Source organism: Gopherus evgoodei, chromosome 2 (genome assembly GCF_007399415.2).
Source record: "Gopherus evgoodei ecotype Sinaloan lineage chromosome 2, rGopEvg1_v1.p, whole genome shotgun sequence".
Taxonomy (NCBI): domain Eukaryota; kingdom Metazoa; phylum Chordata; order Testudines; family Testudinidae; genus Gopherus; species Gopherus evgoodei.
In genome coordinates, this window is record NC_044323.1 from 169,728,099 (window position 1) to 169,743,742 (window position 15,644).

The following is a 15,644-nucleotide window of genomic DNA, read 5'->3' on the forward strand; positions in this document are numbered from 1 at the left end:
ATGCCACTTTTGGACTCAGGAAACAAGCACTCAGTGCTGGGATCACATCATCATGCATGTCTGGGATGATGATCAGTGGCTGTAGAAATTTTGAACGAGAAAAGCCACATTCATGGGACTGTGTGATGAGCTCGCCCTGCAGTGCCAGGACACGAGAATGAGAGTTGCCTTGTCATTGAGAAGTGCCTGGCGATTGCACTGTGGAAGTTCACTATTCCAGACTGCTACTAAGCTGTTGCGAACCAGTTTTGAGTGGGAAAGTCAACTCTTGGACACATGCTGATGGACATGTGCAGGGCCATTAATCGCATCCTTCTCCAAAAGACTGTGACTCTGGGAAAAACTGCGTGACATTGTGGATGTCTTTGCATAAACGGACTTCTCTGATTGCAGAGGGGCAAGAGTTGGCATGCCTATTCCAATTCTGGCACCAGAGCACCTAGCCACTGTGTACATTAATCGCAAGGGGTATTTCTCAATGGTTCTCCAGGCGCTTGTGGATCACCATGGGCGTTTCACAGTCATTAATGCAGGCTGGGTTGGAAATGTGCATGATGCATGCATCGTTTCAAACACTGGCCTGTTCAAAAAGCTGCAAGCAGGAACTTTCTTCCCTGACCAGAAGATCACAGTAGGGGAAGTCAAAATGTCCTTTGTGATCCTGGGAGATCCTGCCTACCCCTTAATGCCATGGTTCATCAAGCCATACATAGAACACCTTGACAGCAGCAAGGAGTGGTTCAACAGGCTGAGCAAGTACAAAATGACTGTTGAGTGTGCGTTTGGCCATTTAAAGGCCACTGGCGCTGCCTATATGGGAGGCTGGACCTGGCCGATGACAATATTCCTATAGTTATAGCTGCATGCTGTACACTCCATAATATTTGTGAAGGGAAGGGTGAAAGCTTCACTCAGGGCTGGACCACTGAGGCTCAGCGCCTGGAGGGTGAGTTTGAACAGCCAGAGACCAGGGCTATTTGAGGGGTGCAGTGCAGGGCCATAAAGATCAGGGATGCCTTGAGGCAGCAGTCTGAAGCTGAAAGCCTCTAATATTTGTTACTATGCTCAGGAGTTCAGTGCTTGTAATGCTAGGAGGTGATTGTTATTGATGCAGATGATGCCCTATGATGGTTTAAGAAAATTACCTGTTGCCTTGCAGGGTTCTATTTGGTTTCAATTAATGGAATAAAAATAGCTTTCAAACCAAAACAATTATTTTATTAAAAAACAACCACCAGAGAGAAGAGAAAAAAAATCAGCACTGTGGGAGATGGGGAAAGGGAAGGTCCCAGGAAGAGGTGGGATCCCAGAACGGTTAAAGATTTGTGTTTGTCCAGATATCATGTGCAACCTTGTCCTTTGGAGTACAGTGCAGTGGGTACTGTACTTCAGCAAGGCAAAACTGCAGAGGGATGGGTGTTGAGTGCAGTGGGTACTGGGAGTCCACAGGGCTGGACTGTGATGGGGGAGGAGTGGAATTTAGCAGGTATAGACTGGAGTCAGGAGGTTGATAAGAGTGTGTTGGCAGTGTCTGGGTGGGGTGCATGGGAAAGAGTTTTGTGACAGCAGCTGCAGGGGAAGGCAGGTGTGGAGCTGCTTGGTTTGCACTGCTAATAGCACCTGGACTGGGTCCGCTTGGCACTCCATAACTTTTAAGAGCACAGAAAGCTGTACGCCTCTCATCAGGATGGGTTTTTTTATAGCACTGCAACTGCACAGTTAGTGCAACACTAAGTGGGTTGGCAGTGCATACACCGCGGGCATTACAACACAGAAAGCTGCTTTACTGCACAGAAACTTGCCAGTGTAGACAAGGCCCTAACACTATCAGTTATATTAGTAGAATGCTGGGAACTGCCGCAGATTAATTTATAAATATCACGGTAACAGGTGTTTCCCCCCAAAACAAACAAACACAAACAAATAAACCAACCCACCACCTTTACCGACTAAAAGACAAAGTATAGTATGGTAATCTACTCCAAATAATGAGTTTCCAATAACTTGCATGAATTTGTGTAGTATCTTTTTGGAGTTAATAAATTACCTTTGTTGATAGTAATTAGTTGATTCCCCATCTGCCCCTCCTCAAACCCCACAAATCTGTCTGTTGTCTTAAAATGTTGCTATCATTAAAAGTGAAGAAATGCATAATACATCAAAAGGCTGCATTTCTCTAAAATAACTGCTCTCTCATAGCCTTGAGCAGCACAAGAGGGAAAAAAGAAAACCCTGCTGCAGCTAGCTATCCAGCTAATGACGATTCTAACGGAAACATGATGTAATTTGTGGATGGAATACAACTGCTGGGCAGGCCTGAGGAAGTGCTAATATGCATGGACTTACTTGTATATGTGCATAGCTGCATTGAAACAAAAACCACAGTGGGTCTAAACAAGTACTTCCAGATTAGGGCCAAATTCAGACCTGCCTTCACTGGGGTACAAGTCTGTTGACTTCAATGGAAATCCACACACTTACTCCCAGTTCTGAATTTTAGTCTGTGTGCATCTCTGTAAACTTATGTTTAATATTTTTTTGGGGGCGTGGTGGGGGGTGGAACTAGTTGGAAAGGAATTTCTTCTTTGAAGGACCAGTCTACTTTGGGCCATTCAAGTCACTTTCCAAACTCCTCTTTACCCAAAACAGGGTTACAGTGAAGCAGGGCTGGCTGATATTGTTCTAGTCCACTGCACTCTGCCTCTGAACACATTTCCTTCACAGCACTCCCATCCTGGTGCATGAAAATCAAACCCTTTTATGTGGTTGTGCAGAGACTAACTCCAGGAGTTCGATTTTTAAAAGGCTATTTTATGCATTCTAGAGAGTTCATATAAATTCACATCTAAGTCCTCAATTAAAGGAGGCCTTTTGTGTCAATCAGCATATCTGCTCTGCGAGCATATATATAGTCTTATATATCCATTCCTTCCTATGAAGAGTTTGAATTCTTTGCTCTGATGTGTATAAGAAAGTAATTGGTTAGGTCAAATATAGACATCAGCAACAATATGGGTCTCAACTGCTCTTTATCTAGTTAAAAATATGTTCTGTGAATAAATCCCTTTCTTCCATCACGCTTCTTCTGAAGCCATGGTTTTGACGTTTCCAATAGCAACTCTCAAGTTTGGGAAAATTTACCATGAGAAGAGGGTACTGGATTTATGGCTATTATGAAGTTCGTCAGTAGGAGTTTCAAAAACTGAGACCACAACCGTGGTCAGTCTGCTTTCAGTTCTACCTGTGCAACTCCCGTGAGGTTGTAGCTTAGCCGAGCAGGTCTTAACCTCTGGACTTGAACTGTTAAGCATCCACCAGATACCTCTGTTCTCTCTCAGCTGCCCAAACCTTCCTCCTCCTTTTTTAACCTTTTAGGGGGAAAGAACAGGGAACTGAAGGCAACACAAAAGACTCCTTGCTGTCTACATATTATCTTCCCTTCAAGTTTCAGATAGCAACTTCTTTATTTCCCCTGAAACTTCTCTGGATTTGGTGATAACACAGAAGTTTTAGATTTCCGAATAGGAGTATAAAGGTAACTAGGAAAAGTTGACGATTTTGGAATGTTCTTCTTTATTTAAATAAAATAAATTTACAGGCCTTGTGTCCTTTGTTTCATTGTATTACTTCAGCTAGACCACAGCATAAAGGGGGACCTTTGGTGCCTAGGTCTTCCACATCCTGTGAAGAGGGGAGGGATTAGCTACCTCTATTGCACTATATTTCATCCCTACTCAATCAAATGGAGAGAGGTCCCCAGATCTGGGGTTGGACTATCGAGAATGGATAAAGGCTGAGCAGGGCTGAGAAGTGTGAGTGGAATGGAGGGTGGACTGTATTTGGAGGAGACACTCCACTCTAATCCCATGAAATTTAGATAGGAAAAATTCAGAGCTTTTCCCTGCAACCTTGCCACCCTCTGGGGGCACTTACAGCCAGAGATAGTCTCTGGTAGTGCAGTTCTGTTGGAGCCCGGGTGCCATGGAGACAGAGTCCACTGGAAAACAAAACTGGCATGGAAGTACAAAACCTCCACATCAATGGTTTTGGCTTTCCACAGATCCACTCATCCCTTCCACTGCACCCCACTGCTGGTCTTGAGGTGTGACATGTATTATACTGTCATCCTTATTCACACAGTTTTAATGCATGGTAAATTTTAGAACAGTTCTTCTAAGCAGAAAGATTACAGAAAAGTGCTTTGAACTGTCAAACTCAGCATGTACAAACAATAGCACAAGAAAGGGAAATGTCACCCTCTTCAGCATTCTAATTTATTCCCTGCTATTTATCAACTTGTTCCACAGTAATCTTTTCAGAAATGTTGAAGAATCTCACACTTGCATTCACCTAGTCACAGTTCAAGGCATTGCTGAATTTTTGTTTCTTTTCCATTGATCTGAAGAGATGAATATTTGACTCCTGGTATTGTTAGGTGGGAGTACCTGCTGAACACAGAGTTACATTAACCGTTAATTACAAAATGTAAGAGAAGTGCTAAAATACTTAAGTTCTATCAGTATAATCAGCTCTATTTAAGATATAGATGAAGAGGTAGTCCTGACTCAGGGAGCTTACAATTTAAATAAGGCAGACAAATACAGTGCATATAGACACTACCCTGATGACTAATATGTGAGGAAAGGTCCTTATAGTATAGTTGTAACTTCTTGTTTATAATTGGCCTCACTCATCACTTCAGGGGATCAGCACTTAATGGCTTTATATAGGAAATGCATCAGGGAGGTGAAAGAGGAAAACTAATCGATAAGTAGTGTTTTTGATGGAATGAAAGGGTGTGAGGTGGATTGCAAGAAGGTCAAAAGATAGGTATACAGTAATTGAGATGAGATGTCTTGAACTTAGATTTGGCTCTTGTAGGCATGAGAAGGAATATCATATGATTCTTGGAACTGTTGTAGTAAGGGGAAAAAGCTGGATTGGCAATTCCTACAATCTGGAATGCTGGGGGTGGGGGGAAGTGGAATAAGAGAGTCTACGGTGAAGGAAGAGAAGATGCCTGGCAAAGAATGGGGATTTGGGAGGAAGGTGGGGAATGTGAGAGCTGGATGAAATCCATCTGTCAAAGTCATCTTTTTCTATGAAAATGGCAAGATCCCACCCGAGAGAGGTGGATTTGACAAGGAATCAGTGTGGAGAAGAAACTCATTAGAGTCTATAGGGGCAGAAGTCCTGGAGTCAGAAGGTGGAGAATTTGCAACATTTAACTTGAGTTTCTTGATCTATTTTACTATATATGTAATACCTGCACATTTAAAATGATAAAATTGGCTCCTGGGCCATTTAGACTCCTGGAGCCTGATTCTCAGTTACTCCAGTCCTGCATTTGGAGTATGGAGGGAGGATTGTGGAGGGGAAAATATCTTTAAGCTACTTTTGCCTTTGGTATGTTCTGTAAACATGCAGGAGCTGGCCCAGATCCATTATAAACTGGAGCAGATTTTGGGTTGTTGCTGTCACTTGTGCTCTACTTCCCAGGGCCTTGCTGCTTCCTAGTGGCCAATAGCATAGTGCTTTCTAATCACACCCCTGACAAGTCCCCTGTGGCAAGAAAGTAGAGCCTTATGCCAGTTTTGCACTAGTGATATTATTCAGGTGCCTTTTTGCACCCACTTTAATACCCCTTCATGTGACCAGAGTGGTGTAAAAGAGCCTTACCATAACTGAAGATCAGGTCTTTAGCAGTTACAAAAATAGCGTATACTTTAATTAGTGCCAAATGAACTTGGAGAGCTTCAGAGTTGGTTTAGAAAAGCATTCAAGTTTGGATGCTGGTCCAAGCTAACTCAGTTTTTATAAGTGTCCTTCCCTCTCACAACCCCAATATCCTTCCCTCTAAAAATTCCCATCAGTCAGAAAATGGAAATGTATCAGAATCTCAACAAGAACTTGTTTATCTTAGGTTCAATTTGGTAGAAGGTAGTGAGGGATTCTTACCTTATCTGAACTAATTTGCTGATTCCCTAGATTCTTCTTATGGCACTGAAGTAGACACACTAAAAAAAAGTCTATGCTCTAAGGAAAAGAGAAGGTGAATAGTGCTTTGTCAGAGAGAATTTGTTTTTCTCTCTACTTGTGTTTTTCATGGTTGCTGCTACCATAAAACTGTCCTACAATATCTCTCCCCCCCACTCCTCTAGTATAAACATTCTCTTTTCTGAAAATGGTATAATTTTTCTCTTTTGTTCTTAAATCAAACCTGCCGACATAAAAGGAAGATGCAAATATTTTGCTTTCAGAACAGACTGGCAAACAGTCTTTATGCAAACTAGGGGTCACAGCAATCTACACAGAAGCCAAAAGAAGCCAGTACCGCCTTCAGTTAAATGGATGAACAAATCTTGCCTTCACTTACTGAATATAGCAGGGTTTCCACAGATGTAAGGAAGACAAGTTGGCCCTTCCAAATTAAGTGAGAAGTGCTTATATAGGGAGAAAGAAAGGAAGCATAAATTGATTAAGCATATATGAGAATGAAAGCATTTTTCCATCAGTGTAATGTTAATGGGCTGACTTATGATTTCTACCTGAGTCAGTGAGATCAGACTCTTGACCTCTAACTATAGAATGGAGCTGCTGAAGCCCCAAAATTCCAATCTGTTCAGTGGTGTTCAGGCCCCATGTTGGTCATCATAAAGTTACTGGCTACTTACAAAGTCCAGGTCTGAAAGGTAGTTCATGTTTGAAATGCCTTCATCATTTGGGAGGCATTTAGATGTCAAGCTTGGTTCATGCTCATCTCTACAATGGAGCAAACATGATTTCCTGCATAATTGGGCACAGAGGGTTGGCTCCTGAGAGGTGTTGGGCATCCACAGGTCTGAGTGAAGTCAGAGTATTGCAAGTGCTCAAGACTACATGGGCTAAAGCTCAAAGTGACCAATTCATTGTTACCGGGCACCTTCCATGGTCACTTACACCAATGAGAAGTGCCAGATCAGAAAGGGGCTGCTTTGTGCTCATTTTGTATTAGTCTACATGGCATGCCTATGACACAAAGTGCAGAGCAGTGGCGAATCAGGCCCAAGGTGAGCAGTATCAAAGCATCAGGCAACAGGAAGCTTATAGGAGTTCTGTCTTTGAAATTGTGCAAACATTTAATGTGAATGCAGTATTCTTTTAAATGGTAATTTTCTCTTCACTATTATTACAGTCCTTGAAAATGAATGACAATCTACCACCTTCAAAACTGTTCTCTAAATAATAATTGCATATTTGCATGAATCCTTAATATGCTGTATGGTATAATTGCTAAAACTCAATAGGAAAATTATCTAACATATTCCTGCACAAATATAATGACTGCTGTTTGGAAAAAAAAAAGTATCCCACTAATAGTACTAATTGAATACCTCTTACAGCCTTGCCTGCCAAGATAATGAGGAAAATTGTATATGGGCTACTCTTAAGTAACATATTGGCCAACAATCTTTTTTTTCCTGTCCATCATAATTTTGCCCAAAAGCAGAGTGCAATTTACAGTCACATACTTTCATATACACTGTTTTTCTATCACTGGTATTTTAAAAATATTCTGCAGGCAGGCTTTTTATTTCCCGGAATGCAATTTGTTTTCTTCTTACTTGACATTTTTAATATATCCTGACACACAAGTAAAGCAGAATCTTCATCACAAACACTAGAGCTCTCTGTCAGCATGTGCAAAAACTGACCGGGGCAACATGATCCAATAAAAGTTGTAAATACATTGACGTTCATACAATATTATTGATTAAAAGTGACTGCAAATGTGTAGCTTCTCAATAAAAGAAATATACAATAGTGCTCATTGTGTGTTCTATGCATGTCCACAATGACTGAGATACCAGAAGAGAATACCTTTTGTTTTAATAAAACCATTTAAGATAGTTTTCAAAAGCATTACTTTATATATAGTGGCCATCATTTATATATCATGCAGTATGTTAATTGACTTTACAGTGGAAAGTGTGATATTTCCTATACTCAGGACCAAATTTAATTCAGATGAAAATCTGGAAACAATGCCACTAATTTAAATAATGGAGTTACCTCAAACTTGTTCTGGTATAAATGAAAGTCATTGGAATGCTCCCTTTACCATGGTAAAGTCCGCTGCATAGTGACAAGGTAACATTGTTGGGGTGTGTGCTGGGGGAGGGGGAGGGAAGTCGGTAGCAGGGTTGGGAAGGATGGCGGGGGTGTGTTACCTGTTATACGGTAAAAATCTCTGTTGTGATGCTTACAAAATTCTTGACAACTGTTAGGCTGCTGGTGCACTACTATCACTGTCTATCATGCTGACCAATATTGTCTCATTGTTTTCTTGTACTCCCCTGTCAGTCTGTATCCATCTGTTGTCTCTTCTCTTGTCTTATATCTAAATTGTAAGCTCTCGTGCAGCTCATATCACAGTGGAATCCTGGTCTATGACTAGGGCTCCTAGACATTATGGAAATAATTCTGTCAGGGGTGAGATAATAATAGAAATTAATAATAATAATAATAATAATAATTCTGTCAGGGGTCAGATACAACTGACACCCAAGGAGTAAAAATCCATGCATCCCACTTCCCTCTGAGCTATCCAGACCTTCATAATTTAAAGTATATATCAATGGATACCCCATTTCCTCTTTGCCATTGCAATGTGGTTTATATGCAATTTTGTATTGTGGATATTTGTCCATGTAAATATTTTTGAAAATATCATCAACTTAAAAAACAAAAACAAACAAAAATACTCTATCACATCTCACTGTAACTTCATATTAGCAATAGCTGTATTAAATAGAGTGAAAAACTATCTGAAAGTGATTTATTGTCCACCGGAGGTTTCACCTTCAGATGGCATCCAAAATATGCACAAGGTCTAACACAAATTGTCAAGATTAATTTGATTAAAATTCAGCCAGAAGCAGAATATTTTTTCCAATACAGTACATCTTATGAATGGATTAGAGATGGTGCATTTTAAGCATGTTATGTTATCATAACCTTTTAAATAATTATAGAGGACATATTTAGTGGATAAATATTCTTACAAGTCTTTGTCACTATTTAACTAAACAATTTACCCCAACGTTTTCAAACCACAGCTGTTAGCCATATAAATTTCAAACATTTAGCAATGCTTTGATGATGTACACCTGCATATTTTTTGCTTTGGCATAAAGGTACTGTAGCCACTATTAGGTGATCAGATACGGGGGCGGGGGGGAGAGGAAGGGGGGCAGAGTGCATAGGGAAATAGATTGTTTGATTAAAGAATCATTGGCAATAACTAGTTCACAATGATTGATTTTTGTGGCTGCAACCCTGTAACTAGCTCAGTGTGGGCTCAGGGATCTGCCATCCTGGAGGTAGGATCAGGGTCTGATATACCACAGCTGCCAGTTATAGAAGATAACTGTGTTAAATTTTGTCAAGTATTACCTTTTAATTGTGCTACCATGCTTTGGTGGATCACAACTGAGAATACCAGATCCAGGACCCATTATTGAGAAATAGGGCAGATTCACCCCAAACTGGTGGTTATTCTATCATTAGATATACCAAGCCAGTAACAAAAGTAAACTGTCTCATCACACAGGTTAACAAGAAGTCAAAAATTCAGTCTCTTTAGGCATTCCAGCACTTATTTCACCACCCAGACTTTATGATAAGTGGTAATTGAAAACCAATTTAATCAAAGTTTTCTTCTGATCCCAAAAGATCAGCCATCTAGCCAGGTCAATATATAACTCAGATCTTACCCAATAATCTTGCTGTTGCCAATCCTTTTAGTAACTAAAATATAAAGCTTTCTTTATAAGACAAAAGAGAAAGAGAGTTAAAATAGTTAAGGAAATCATATCCATACAAGTGATTGCAAAGTTCTTATATCAGATTTGAAGCACTGATTGAATAAACTGTTAGTTTGCAAAAATGTCTCTGAAATTAGCCACACAACTTGGGGGGCATCATCAGTCCTTATTTAGTGCTCCTTGTTAGAAATCCAGTCTAGAGAAATGAAGCAGGTAATGAAGACAAAATGGAGATGTTTCCAGGGTCTTTTATACCCTCCCCCATGTGGATGGAATTCTAGTTTTCCAAACAAAGCCCACAGCACAGTTTGTGGAAAAATACAGGCACAAGATGGAGTCCAGGGTCACATGAACAAGTCACATACCCTTACATGGCTTGCTGATTCACAAGTACAAGCCATTGGCCACTTGGAGGCTAAGGCATCTGCAGGAAGAGCCATCTGTGCAGAATGAGTTTCTTCTGTGGCTCATTGTGAGAGTCAATTTCCTTTGATAGCCATCAAAACAAAACAGTCTGGCTTCAATGTAGATTTTACCTGCTGGATATTACCCCAGGGACAGACACATTTGAAATACAGGTATGTAGTCAATATTCTTGACTTTAGCTACAAAGATGATACATATTTGATAAATTGCAACATTTCCATGGGTACCTTACAGGACATACTTGGTATATGATTTGTTGCAGTTCTATAACAGTGATAGCAACAATTATATACATGGTCATATTTCAATCCTACAGCATCGCAAATGGTTTTTGCTGTATTATGATACACATTTTAGAGTAGAAAAGTTATATTAAATTAAACCAAGTTTTTTTTTTTATTGTAGCTGGTATGTAACCACTTAACTTAGTTTAATTACACTTATGGTGAGGTGGTTTCCTATGAAGGCATTATTTAACCTCTCTTCACTATTGCTTCTTTCAGAAACACAAACATGGTTGCTACTGCTGTTTTTTAATTTGTGTCTAGCTGCTATACTGTCAGAATTTTTTCCACTGGAGGGTGGTGCTGATCCTGTGCATAATGTAGAATGCAAGAGCTCTCGAGAATATATTTATAAAATATTGTGCAGGAGGTACACAAATAAGTAGTTTTATCCATTTTGAAAAGTATATTTTACTAATTTTGAAAACTTACAAGTCTATTGTGTGCCACTAAACTCCAAAAAAGTTGAAAAGTTCTGTACATTTTATTGAAATTATATTTTCATGCAGTTGATGTGCCAAAACTCTGCCTTATGAAAGTCCTTTTGTGATGTTCCTGAAATTGCAGACAAATAGCTCTTTAAGGGAAACAAGAATCTGGTGCTCCTTTCCCTTGCTGGTTCTATTCAGTCACAACTGTGTAGCAGAGGGCACTTTACACTCTGATAATGGCATCTGCTGCGTAAGAATTACCTACAGGAAGAACTTAGCAATGAGAAAATACAGAAATGAAACCTAGAAGCTGAATATCCATGTGCTAGGACAGAGTCCTCCATAAAGAATGAGAGCAGTAGACTTGCTGGGGCCAATCCAGGCCTATGGCCTTTGTGGCAACTAGGAAACCAGGGCACAGAACTCCCTTAACACATCTTTCCTTATTCCAGAAAAGTCAATCCTATTGTTGGCGATGGCTGCAAAGCTGAAGGAGCTGGCTCTGTGTCTGGGGATGTGATAGAGTCAAATCATGTATCTGAAAAGGGGCCACAGGACAACTTTTAGTCTGTTAGTGATTTAAGAAATTAAAGGAGATCTGCATTTGGGAAATGTCACTATCTTAATTATTTATAATTGTATTAGAAAGCAGGGGCAAATTCTGTCTTCAATTACTGATTTCAGTAGTAGTTTATTTGTAACTGTGGGTACAATTTGCACAATACCATTATCTAACTACCCTGACTCTTGGACAAGTGCAATTTTTGAGAATTAAAAACTTAATTCAGAGAGCATCTCACTTGTACTACTCTCACCACAGAATGCACCTAATTCTCATCTGATTAAAAACATATCATACCATTGTAACTCCATTGACTTCACTGAAGTTATTCCTGATTTATAATAGGGTAGATGAAAAGAGTATAAAGTACAATATTTTTTTAAAAATTGGGACCAGACAGTCTTCTGCACCTAGCAGATTTCTGATTAATTTTTCCTTTATCCCTCCTGTAACCACCAGGCATCCAGACCACACAGGATTCTAGTTCTGGGGTCCGAAATTGAGCTCTTAATTTGTTTTATGCACATGTATAGGTCCTGAAATATTTTGGGGCTATCATATATATTTTCCTTATATGGCATGCTTCTAATTTTCTTCCTACAGTTGACTATTTGGAATATTGCCCAAATGATATAAAATATAATAGTAAACTACAGTTAAACATCCCTAGAAAAACAAAACACTATCGGGCCACTCAAAGATGGCATCATTAAAAATCAGAAGGATCATGTGTCCAAACAGTAATAGTTCAAGCTTTGTGAAAATTATCTCACTAACTGCATGTGAACAAGCCTAGAAATGAATGTACACATGTATGCACTGACACTCTGCTGCATACTGAATTTGACTGCATGGCCTCTATTTAAAATTGGTTCTATTTTGGGCATGTATGTGCATAATTCTTGTTGCATCAGAAAGATGAGTGGAGAGTGGGTGGAACCAATTTTCTAAGGCTTGAGTTTTTTCCAATCCTTTCTCAGACAAAATTCCCATAAACTTCAACTGAAGTTCTGTTTGAGTAAGGAGTATTAGAGCAGAACCATAATTATGCATTTCTAATTTTCCAAACAAAATTGTGAAGGAAGCTTTCATTGGGGCTAGGTAAATATAGATGAGTGAAAGCATTAAGTAATACTGCATTTGTGTACTGACAATTGTCATATAATTATATATAGTCATATTATATATGGGTGTTTTGTAAATTTGTCTTGCTAGCCTCTATTTACTGGCTATAGTTGCTGAAATGCTTCTATGTCTTTGAAGTGGAATCTGAAAGAAGATCTTTGTAGAGGAAACTAATTCTGATCTCAGTTATGTCTGTGTAAATCAGGGGTAGCTGTACTGAAGTCAACATTGAACTACTCTGGTATGAAATTCATATAAGAGCCAACCTGGTTTATCAGAAGACTTCTCCTGTGATATTCCACAAAGGGTAAATACAATCGGGGCAGCTCTAGACATTTCACCACCCAAGCACAGCGGCATGCTGCGGGGGGTGCTCTGCCGGTCGCCGGTCCCGCGGCTCTGGTGGACCTCCCGCAGGCGTGCCTGTGGAGGGTCTGCTGATCCCGTGGCTCCACTGAAGCCGTGGGACCAGCAGACCCTCCACTGGTATGCTGCCGAAGGCTGCCTGTCTGCCGCCCTCCAGGCGACCGGCAGAGCACCCCCCGCAGCATGCCGCCCCAAGCACACCCTTGGCGTGCTGGGGCCTGGAGCCGCCCCTGAATACAATGGCATGATGGGGTACGAAGGCTCTATGATCCCCAGTAAACAAGGAATTAATCTCATCTTCCCTTTCCTTTTTCTTCCACTAGTGTTTTAAGGGTGGGTTTCTGTAGATACCGAAGGAGAAGAGGGGGCTGGTTTATTTTGGTTGTAACTCTGTTCACTTGTATTACATTGTTTGGTTTGTTTATAAAGATTTCCTCCTGCTAAACAGGCCTCTGAGTGCCTGTAAAGGGGCTTTGTCTGTGCTCACGCAAGTGACTATCTTTCTTGGTTGTCATAGGAAAACAAATTTTTAAGTGTAGGTATCAAGCAGCAGGCTATATTTTATATCTCTAAAATTTTAGAAGTCAGATACTTGGGAGCTTTCCTCTGCCTGTAATAGTTCAAATAGCATAAAATGATAGGGTTAGAAGGCACTACAAAGTCATCTAGTCCAACCCCCTGCCAAGATGCAGGATTTGTCCTGTCTAAACCATCCAAGACAAATGGCTATCCAGCCTCCTTTTGAAAATCTCCAGTGAAGGAGCTTCCACAACCTCCCTAGGCAGTCTGCCCTACTGTTCTTATAGTTAGGATAATATTTAGCATTATCTATAATTACAGCTTTGTGGAAGTGGCGCTGTCCACTGCCCAAATTCTATTGCAGTGGGTGACTTCATACCTTAGAAATCTTAATTTGGCACAATATTTCATGTGATTGCTTATTTTTACTCTGATAACTCCTTGGTTGCTTGGTTCCTGTAGTTAAGAACCACTCAGGTTTCTGGGAAGGCTCAGGTTGATTTCCATAGGTTGTGGGTCAGGCCCCAATTCTGGTAAACTAGGTCTACATTTTTGGACTGCGGCTCTAAGTGCTGTATGTAAAAATGCTTGACAGGGATGTTGCCAAATACTGTAAAAGCGATAGTGCAGAGACCTACCTTTTTTTTTTTCCTTTATCATTGCAGAGCCGCCTCTAAGTCTTGATTTAAGCCTTGATTCAGTGAGGTACTTAAACAGTGGTAAACTTTAAGCATAGGAGTAGTCACATTCAATAGTACTTAAACATGTGTGCAACTTTAAGCACATAAGAGATACCAGTGTCTTCATATTTTAGGGGGGTTGGCCCCTGGTATAAAATGTCATAAGGGTAATTAGAATCTCAAGTAAAAACAAATGTGTTCTCAGTCTGTCTGCTTTTACTGATCCAGACTAACATGGCTACCCCTCTGATACTCAGTCTATGTTGAGACTCTGTCACTTTGTCAATGAAAGAGAAGGAAATATGTGGCCAATTTTGTTATTTTTTTAATTGATGCATGAACTATTGAGGGAAGCCACTGTATTTTTTGAGAAATCAAAAACTTGAAACGGGCACATTTTTAAGAGTTTTGAATTACAAGTAGAGTATTTCATACCACTCTATCCATAATGTTATTAGCTAGTCTTGTTTCATGCAACACTAACTTAGATGCTTTTCTAAGGAGAACTGCTTATATTTGTTTTCCTTTAGATCAGCAGCAATAATAAACCATGCATAAAGTTTATTAAGCCTACTAATTTTCTATCATTTCTAGGAGCTATATATTTTAGCCATCTGCTGTAGATGACTTGTACAACCTCACATTAAAACAAATGGAAAAACAAACTGAAGTGCCAGTGCAACTTGCCAGATAGATTGTGGATATGCTTGATAGCTACAAGGAGACAAAAAAAATGGATAATAATGACTAAAGCAAAGCTTTACAGCATATCTTAAACATATAAATTGCTTTACATCCCAAACTCAAGATAGGTATGCAGTAGAAAATATGTGGTTCCACTAGTGTACAGGAGACATAGAGCCCATGCAGAGGGGATTCTCTCTCTGCAGCTTCCTCCATGGTACAATTCTGGTGGCTCTTCAATGTCACATGGAGGGCAAAATAGTGTGCACTGGGAGCATGACCACTGGATTTTCACACAATGCAAATTCAGATAACTCTTTTTGGCATCACTTTTCTTTTTCATGCTTCTCACTTTATAATGGTGAACAGCTACTCATCAAAGTAGTACCATTGACCCCTTGTGAGAAAATTGTACATAGCAAGTACATTTTTTGTCTAGACTGTGCCTGACTATTGTGGTGTTATACAAGGCGAGGAGAGCACAAGAAACATCCTGCTTTGTACTCCTCTTCTCTTCCCAGCAGTTAGGCACAATCCTGGTTCCTCCTAGAGCTCTTTGTGGGTGCACACATCACAAACAGGACAAGAAAGACAAATTCTTCAGAACATAACAGGTCCATTGGTTTACTGTTACAGTTGGAGAGTGACAAACTGGTTAAACAAAGTACATAGATATCCAGTGTTCTTGGTAGCTGTAGTAAAAGTCATTCAGAAAACATCTGGGCCTTTTGACTGGATGTTGACTATGACCAAAAACCTAT